Source organism: Amborella trichopoda, chromosome 3 (assembly GCF_054954075.1).
Source record: "Amborella trichopoda isolate Santa Cruz 75 chromosome 3, AtrichopodaSantaCruz75HAP2 v2.0, whole genome shotgun sequence".
Taxonomy (NCBI): Eukaryota; Viridiplantae; Streptophyta; class Magnoliopsida; order Amborellales; family Amborellaceae; genus Amborella; species Amborella trichopoda.
The window spans coordinates 35560569-35570062 of NC_142338.1; positions in this window are offsets into that span (position 1 = coordinate 35560569).

A 9494-nucleotide genomic window follows, 5' to 3' on the forward strand; every position below is an offset into this window, starting at 1 on the left:
ATTTTCTAAAAAATATTTTAGCATATGTATATATATTTTGGCCTACTACAAACAAACAAAGTTTACAGAGAGAGATTAAAGAAAAAAGGGGGAAAAGAAGGCCTCTAATTGGGTGGGGCCGGGGCATATATTTGGGCCGGCCTGGGTCTAGCCCAATAGATTGCTTTCGGGTCGGGCTCTTCGATTGTAATTTTCGGGCCACACAAAACCAAGTAGTTTTTGGGCTTCTCCAAGCCCAGCCTGGTCAGATGGCAGCCCTAGATGCAATGGAGAGTCAGTAGTGCACTAAAGAGCCATGAATGTAGTTTAGAGCAAATAATGCACTTAAGAGCCAAGAATAAAGTTAAAGACCGATAATGCCCTAATGTGAAAGTTGGACAAGGAGAACTAGCACCGTATATGCAGTTTTTAAGTTTTATCTTTTATACTAACAAGAACACTAACAAATGTCCAATTATAATTAAATAATATCAAAATATAATAAATAAATAATCAAAAGAGGTTCTCACTTACTGCCACTATGAAACTTCTTTTATTCATCAAATAAAACTCTCACAATCTTATAGGAACAAGAACACATAAGACTTCATACCACAAAGAAGAATATCAAAAGATTACCTCAATTGGACTTTGCACACCCCACTCTTCTCCTCCAATAGAGCACGAGATCAATAGTCTATCTCAAATTCTTAAAGTATGAGAAACCAAAGGCTACAATCCTTAATCAGTATGAGAGCAATGAAACATAACTAGCAACACTAGGCCTCAATGCCTTAGTACGTGAGGCATGTCCCCTCCCTTAGAACTAGGTGAAGCGTGCCCCCTCTCTTAGATCTAGGTGAAGCGTGCCCCCCTTTTCTTTCTAATATTCAAATGAAGAGAGAGAGTAAGATGGGAGATCCTAGAGAGGGATGAGAGAGGGTGACGTGCCACCCTTAGGTGGGAGAGAGAGTTTACAAGTGTAGAGATTTGTAGAGAATGGGCCTCTATTTATAGACTTTTCCAAGGTTAGGGTAGAGTTAGCCATCATTATGGAGATTAGATTTAGAACATTGATCATATGAGACTTATGGTGTGAGAGAAGTGAACCATATAATTGTTAGATCTGTCATCATCATTCAATGGAAAATACTAGAACTTTATCTTTCATCTTTCTAAACCTAATTCCATAACAGTATAGAAAATATAACTTACTTTCCTATCTCTTATATAACTCTCTTCTACATGCTTTCTTTGGATATTAAAACATTTTTCAATCTCAAACTTTTCAAAATATATTAGTTGATTGAATGCCTTGATTTAAAAGGCTTAAAAATAAAAAGGTATCTTCTGTATTTTAAGCGAGAAGACAACCTGCTCTATTTTTATGAAACGTGTTAATCTCTCTTTATTCTATTTTTATGACACGTGTCATCTCTCTCTTTTTTGCAATGAGTAGTTATGAATATCACAAATAAATAAATAATCAAAAGATGTTCTCACTTACTGCCACTATGAAACTTCTTTTATTTATCAAATAAAACTCTCACAATCCTATTGGAACAAGAAAACATAAGACTGCATACCACAAAGAAGAATATCAAAAGATTACCTCAACTGGACTTTGCACACCCCACTCTTCTCCTCCAATAGAGCACGAGATCAATAGTCTATCTCAAATCCTTGAAGTATGAGAAACCAAAGGCTACAATCCTTAATCAGTATGAGAGCAATGAAACATAACTAGCAACACTAGGCCTCAATGCCTTAGTACATGAGGCGTGCCCCCTCTCTTAGATCTAGGTGGAGCGTGCCCCCCTTGCTTTCTAATATTCTAATGAAGAGAGAGAGTGAGATAGGAGATCCTAGAGAGGGATAAGAGAGGGTGGCATACCACCCTTTGGGGGGAGAGAGAGTTTACAAGTGTAGCGATTTATAGAGAATGAGCTTCCACATTTATAGACTTTGCCAAGGTTAGGATAGGGTTAGCCATCATTATGGAGATTAAATTCGGAACATTGATCATATGAGACTTATGGTGTGAGATGTCATACAATTGTTAGATCTGTCATCATGATTCAATGGAAAATACTAAAACCTTATCCTTCATCTTTCTAAACCTAATCCCATAAAAATATAGAAAATAGCACCCAATATATTTTCCCTATATATATATAACTCTTCAAATTCTTGCGGAAGGCCCATTTTTGAATAAGCCCTTTGTGCTCGGCGGCTCGACCTAGAAGCCCTTTTTGCATGGCAGATGTGACCCTCCTTGACCGGCAAATTTTTCCGCACGTCCTGGCGCCGGTTTCGCGTGATTATGACACCGTTTGACCCCTTATTGACCATTTTGCACTCGACCCATTTTTAGCTTAAAGGAGGGTTCCAAGGGTAATTAAGTCTTTTTGCTTTTTATTATCCCAAAATATCATCTTTCTTTCATTGAAATGACCCAAAAATCATCATGGACGTGGGTGGAATATGTATTTTGTGAGGGATGGTGGTGGGAAGGCTTTTTTGGAGGGGGGTATATAAATGTGTAAAGAGGCCCATTTGGGTCATTTTCATTTGAAAAAAATTTGCGAGGGGCTATTTGGGGGAGGGGTTAAGCATTTGTGAGAGCGGTTTAGCATTTGGGGCGCAGGGACCTTCGAGCTTGAAGCAACTTCCTCTTTCTCACGTGGTGAGACGAGATGTCCGGGGCATTCGGTACGCGGAAGTTCAGTGAGCTCCCTACTTTCCCACGCTCTTTCTTTCTTCCATCTTTCTTTAGTGCCTTCTTTAGCACATTTAGATGCCATCTAGCACTTTGGCCCTTCTTTTGTGCACTTCAATCATTTTTGCATTTCCTTGCATCTTTTAGCATCTTAATAGTGCTTCCGATAGCTCTTAATTATTTTTTGGTACTTCTTGCACATTTTAAATGCTTTTTAGGCATTAAAGTGCCTTTTGGGCATTTAAAGTTCCATTTAAGCATTTTAAGCACTTTCGAGCATTTTAAATGCCCTTTTAAGTATTTTAAGCATCTTTTGAGCATTTTGAATGCTTTTTAAGCCTTTTTTATGCTTTTAAAGTGCTTTTAACACTTTTTGGGCATTTTCAATGCTTTTTAAGCACTTTTGATGCCTTTTAGGCATTTTTGGCATTTTTTGCACATTTTTGCGTGGATTTCACCTGATTGATAGGGGGCTCCGCCGGGGTTCGTCTAGATCGGGTGTGTCCCATAGTTCAGTTCCTTGGGATCCTCCGAGGTGCCTTGGATCAGCCAGGGCACCCTTTTTGTCAAACAGTCCAGTTTACTGGGGAAATGCTGTCCAATTTTCGCTAAGCTCTGTTTTTCTTTTGACTCTTCTTTGAATTCTTTCGCACCCTAGACTTTATTCTCCTAGTTTTCTTTAGACGACGTGCCTTTGGTAAAAAAATTTCCCAAACCAAGCGAGTTGGGGACTGCCGCCTTTACCGGTGTGGGTTTAGCAAGAGGGGAGCCTATATGGCTTATGAAGACTGTCGGTGCCTTGGAATGGCCTTTAAGTGTTACTTTCGCTAGCGAGACTACCCGCTTTCACGTTTGTGAGGTGGATGATGGGGAATCTATAGCCCGTGATGAGGGGATTCCAATTTTTCATTTCTTGCACCGCGACTTGACCTCCAGTGAGGATCTGCCCACCCTTGGGAAACACATGGCAAAAATAAAAGGGTTAGTTTGGTCTTCTCACGAGTTTTGGATGCAGGGGGACCATCAATTTATAAAAGGATACAGCCCTTGGACACTTGAAATTCTCCACATCTTTGAGAATGAGCTCAAGCTTGCCTCTTTGCTAGGGGCTGTGTAGAGTTCTGTCGGGGTATTTTAACTGATGCCCAACACAATTAGGGCACTCTTGGAGACTTTGAGCCATGTTAGCAACTCATGGCTTTTTGGTCATGGTGAGGGATGGATTACCTTGCTGGATATGCACTTTATTGGGGGTTTGTTGCTTATGGGAGCCATGTATGTTTTTGAGGTTATTTTTCATTACTTGTATCCCCGATGTGAATAAGGAGATAGCAGTTCGCGACCTAGGTTTGTAGGTGCCAAAATGCCTGTGGATTATGAAAGGTGTAGGACAATAACCACTGATCTGAAGTAAAAATTCCAAAAGTCTCAGAATGGCCCGAGAACATGCAAGAACGTGGTTAAGGGTCTCCTAAGAATACTTGTCAAGTTTCGTCGCAATCCGACGAGTTTTGGGCAATGCAGACGTCAAAATAGTTTCGAGAAATCCTGCCTCTATCATGCTGAAAATGGGCTTACAGTAGCATTATCGAAGCATCAAATGGTCTCCAGACCATTGCCATTGGATTCAGAACGGTTGAGAACTCCTGGGTACCAATTTTCGACGCATTTTGACGCTTCTGGTGCAAGTTATGGCCATATTACCCAAAATGGGTAGGTGGTACACTATTACAGTGCCCCCTCTGCCAACCAGTTTCCATTAATGGAAACTGTACATCACCAATTCAAGGGAAAACTTCACAAGGTCATATCTTCGTCATCCCATGTCAGATCAAGTCCAAATATCGGCAGCACGTTCGTCTCGTCGACCCAATCAATTAGATATATGGCACGCACAATGACATGGCTCGAGCCTAGAGAAATCAAAGAGAGAAGTTCGCCGGAAAAACCAAAGTTATAGGAAAGTTCCAGCCACGCATCTGACTGATCAAACTCCCATATCACAATGCTCGCGCATAGAATCGACCTCAAACTAGACCCATTACGAGCACGAGGTCAGAGGCTTCACCTGAGCCGAACCTTGCACATGATGGACGGTCAGATTCGATGCACGATGAGTCCAAAGTTGCTGCAATTCCGGCCACCGGAATTCAAACTCCTGCCACCGGAATCCAAACTCCGGCCAAAGTTTCCCGATTTAGAAAATGGTCATTCAGGCATCAAGTCGAGCCGTTCTTTTTGTAGAACGATCATGGCAACTTGTTCATCATGCTACAATCAAGAAATCAGTAAAAAATACTGAGAAATTTGCTGAATCTTAAAATCAAGATTGCACATTTTTCCATGTTTTGCCATGTCATGATCATGGATGGAAACTCAAATCCATGGCCCAAAATTGGTACCCAAATGATCGTCTTCCCAAGCTCATCAAGAAAATAGTAATCTTTCGACAGGATGGTGACCGAAAAAGCCCCGAATCAGCCATAGAATGTTCGCACGATTGGACAGCCATTATAGGGACTGATTTGAAAATAATCAGATTGTTAGTGCAAGGGCAAAATCGTCATTTTGACCCATTGTCTTATATTTCCTTTAATTATTTTAATGTCAAATTTTCATCAATTCTATCATCTGTTCACTGTTGGGTCACGTTTGAGAGAGAGAGAGAGGAGAGAGAAGATTTTTGGTTGGTATCCTCAGGCTTAAGGTGATTCTCTCTCCTCCCTCTATCTCTCTCTTCTCTTCTTTCTCTCTCTTCTCTTTTTTCTCTCTTATCTCTTTCTCTTCTCTCTCTCTTTCTCTCTCCTCTCTTTTTCTCTCTCCTCTCTATTTCTCTCACATCTCTCTCCTCTCTCTTTCTCTCACTTCTCTCTTTCTCTCTCTTCTATCTTTATCTCTCTTCTTTCTCTTTCTTCTTTGTCTCTCTTCTTTCTTTCTTCTTTTCTTTTGTCGTGCACGACAGTGGATACTATCGGGCGTGACTTTCTCTCTCTTTCTTCTCAGTCTCGCACGACAGTGAGTGTTGACGAGCACAATTGTCTCTCTGTTTTGCACGGTAGTAAACATTGTCAAGCACAATTTTCTCTCTTTTCTTCTTCTTTCCTTTCTCCATCTTTCTTTCTTTCTCTCTCTTCTTTTCTTCTTTCCTTTTTCTCTCTTTTTTTCCTTCTTCTCTTTCTTCTTATTTCCTTTCTCTCCCTTGCTTTCCTTCTTCTCTTTCTTCTTCTTTCATTTCTTTCTCTCTCTTCTTCTCCTCTCTCCTTTCTGTCTCGTACGGCAGTGAGTGCTGCTGAGCGCGACCCTCTCTTTCTTCTCTCTCTTTTCTATCTCACACGGCAGTGAGTGTTGTTGAGCACGACCCTCTCTTTCTTCTCTCTCCTTTCTGTCTCACACGGTCATGAGTGCTATCGAGCGCGACCCTCTCTTTCTTCTCTCTCCTTTCTGTCTTGCAAGAAAGTGAGTGCTGTCGAGCACGGCCTTTTCTTTTTTCTCTCCCCTTCTTGTCTCGCACGACAATAAGTACTGCGAAGCTCGACCCTCCTGTGGGCCAAGTTTTGACTTATTCGGACACTCTAGGATAAAGATATGAGCAAAAAATTGAAATAGGAAGGGCCGCACACTATGCCCGTGCGGCCTCACTGCACCAAAACACCAGTAAAGGTGGTTGTTGTTACAGTCATGGGCACTCACTTTCAGGGCCTGTAACTTACTTGTTCTGAGTCAGATCTCTCCCAAATTTGGTGAGCGTATTCGTCTCATCAAGATGAACAATTTGATATATGGCACGCCCCAAGACAATGTTCGAGCAGGAAAAAAAGCTAGGGAGAAGTTGCCGATCCATGAAGAAGTTGTAAAAAATTCTACAGCGACACGACTCGCTCGATAGACCAAATCACGATGCTCATGCAACAGATCAACGTGAAACTAATTCCATTGTGTGCGTAAGGCCTAGGGCTATCATTGGTTTGAACCCCGTATATGATGGACGGTCAACTTTCATGTATGAAGCTGATGAAGTAACTGAAATTTCGACTGTTGGATTCAAGATTCTGGTCAGAATTCAAAAATTGTGAAATCTTCGTTCGCGCTCCAAACCGCTTTCCGTTTGTTGCCACGCGATTGTGACGGCATGCTCTGTGCACTACAATGAAGAAATCACATAAAAACATTAAGGAGCAACTGCACTATCGATCCAAAGTTTTCAAGACTCAAACAAATTTTAAGTCTCGTGATCATGGCTCAAAAACATGATTCATAGCTCGAAGTTGGTATCAAAACCATCGCCATGCCGAGCCCTACAAGAAAACAATAATCTTTTGTTTAAACGAGCATCAGAACACCCTCGGGTCAACCATGAAAGATCACACAACATCTTGGGCAGCAGCAGGGTCGATTCTCGAATTGCACCCATTTTTCAAATTTCTTTTAATTCTATTAAATCTTAATTTTCAACATGTAGGTTTAATTTTGATCAATCCACCCATGTTTGGCACAATTTTGTATAAACAGGCACTGCCTGATTGTAAAAAGGCCTCGAGACGCTCAATTCAATAATATTTTGATTCCTTGCTTGAGCCTATAAGTACATCTTGGAGAGAGAGAGAAAGAGGAGAGAGAAGAGAACAGTCGGTACCCATCAGGCAAGTAACTTTCTCTCTCCTCCCTTCTCTCTCTTCCACTCTCTTCTTTCCTCTTTCTCACTCTCTCTATCTCTCTCTTCTCTCTCTTTCTCTCTCTTCTCTCTTTTCTCTCTCTCATTTTTTCTTTATCTTTATCTCTTTCTCTCTCCACTTCCCATCTCTATCTGTTTCTCTCTCATCTTCTCTTCTGTCTCTATTTTCTTTTGTCAACTGGCTAGATCTAGCGTCGGTTGGTCTTTTCTATCTTCTTCTGTCAACTGGCGAGGTCTAGCGTTGGTTGGCCTCCTCTTTCTTCTTCTATCAGTCTGCGAGATCTAGCGCTAGATGGTCTTCTCTTTCTTCTTCTACCAGTCGACGAGACCTAGCGTCGGTTGGTCTTCTCTCTCTTCTTCTATAAGTTAGCGAGACCTAGCACTAGTTGGCCTTCTCTCTCTTTTTCTGTCAGTCAGCAGGACCTAGCGTCTATTGGTCTTCTCTTTCATTTGCTATCAGTCGACGAGACTCAACGTCGGTTGGTCTTCACTCTCCTCTTTTGTCAATCGACGAGACCTAGCACCGATTGGTCTTCTCTTTCTTCTACTATCAGTCGGTGAGACTCAACACTGGTTGGTCTTCTCTCTCCTCTTCAGTCAGTCGGTAAGACCTAGCACCGGCTGGTTTTTCCTCTCTTCTTCTGTTAGTTGGCGAGACTTAGTGCCAGTTGGTTCTCTTCCTCTCATCTTATCTGACACAATCAGCGAAGCCTAGCGCCGACTGCTTTTTCTCTCTCCCATCTCCTGAAACAGTCGGCAATGTTTAGAATTGACTGCATCTCCTCTTCCTTCTTCTCGCTCCTCTCTTCCTTTTCTCTCTCCTCCCGTACATTCCCTTCTTCTCTTTAACCATTCCTTTGCTACACTTTCATTCAAGCAAGAGGGATTGACGTCAACATCTCATGGCAGTTCTGTCGTCTAGCAGTAATGTTGTTGTGCCAGGTTCGCTTGGCCCGATTTACTGCCACGACAGTCCGACCATCATGCTTAGCTAGTTTATATTAGCAATAGCTTCTAATAGTGATTCTGTGAGCCAATCTCAGTTATCGAGCCTGTTTTGCTATCATGTTACACCAATTATCCACCAGCCTAATCACTGCTCTGATCTTCTCGCTTGGTCAAATTCTTCTCTCCCTCCGAGAAGAGAGTTTCGTCACTATTACTCATTAGCAGGTTCATTTTAAGTTGATGAAGACATAGTCGCTCATCCTTCTCTTCTGATTTTATCACCAAGTCATCTACATAACACTCAAATAGTTTTTAAAGGTCCTTTATGTGAGCATCCTTCTCTTCTGATTTTATCACCAAGTCATCTACATAACACTCCACCTCTCTGTGTATCATGTCTTTGAAAATGGTCGTCATTGCTCTTTGATATGTGGCCCCAACATTCTTTAATCTAAAAGGCATCATTGTGTAACAGAAGACCCCTTTTGGAGTTAAGAATGTGGTGGCCTCTTCATCTTCGGGCGCCATCCTTATTTGATTATACCCGGAGTATCCGTCCATGGAGGAGAAGATCTGGCAGTGAGCTGTAGAGTTAATGAGCATCTCGGTGAATGGTAACGGAAAGTCATCTTTAGGATAGGCGGTGTTCAAATCATGAAAGTCAATACACACTCTGATTTGACCATTCGTTTTGTTGACCGGAACGACATTTGCTAGCCATTTCAGGTATTGGACTTCACAGATGAAATCTGCTTGTCTGAGCTTGGTTATCTCAGCATCTATCTAAATCTCGAGGTCAGGCCTGAACCTTCTCGACTTCTGTTTAACTGGTTTGATAGTTGGATAGATGTCGAGATGTGAACTACTACTTGAGGGTCTAACCTTAGCATCTCATGAGAGTGCCAAGCAAAGACGTCTCGGTTTGCTTTCAAGAAGGTGGTGAAATCTTCTTTTTCTCTTGGAGACATATTCACTAAATGAAAGTGGGTCTGGGATCCGCTTCCTCTCCAAGATTTATTTCCTCAAGTTTGTCAACTATGGCCTAACCACCTTCTTCCCATTCTTCTAGAGCTTCCTGAAGTTCTTCACCGTAGTTCTCAGAGATTTTTTTATCAACCTCAAGTGCAGAGACCCATGATCCTGATATTTCTATCTCTGATAGAGGTCTAGAGTGGG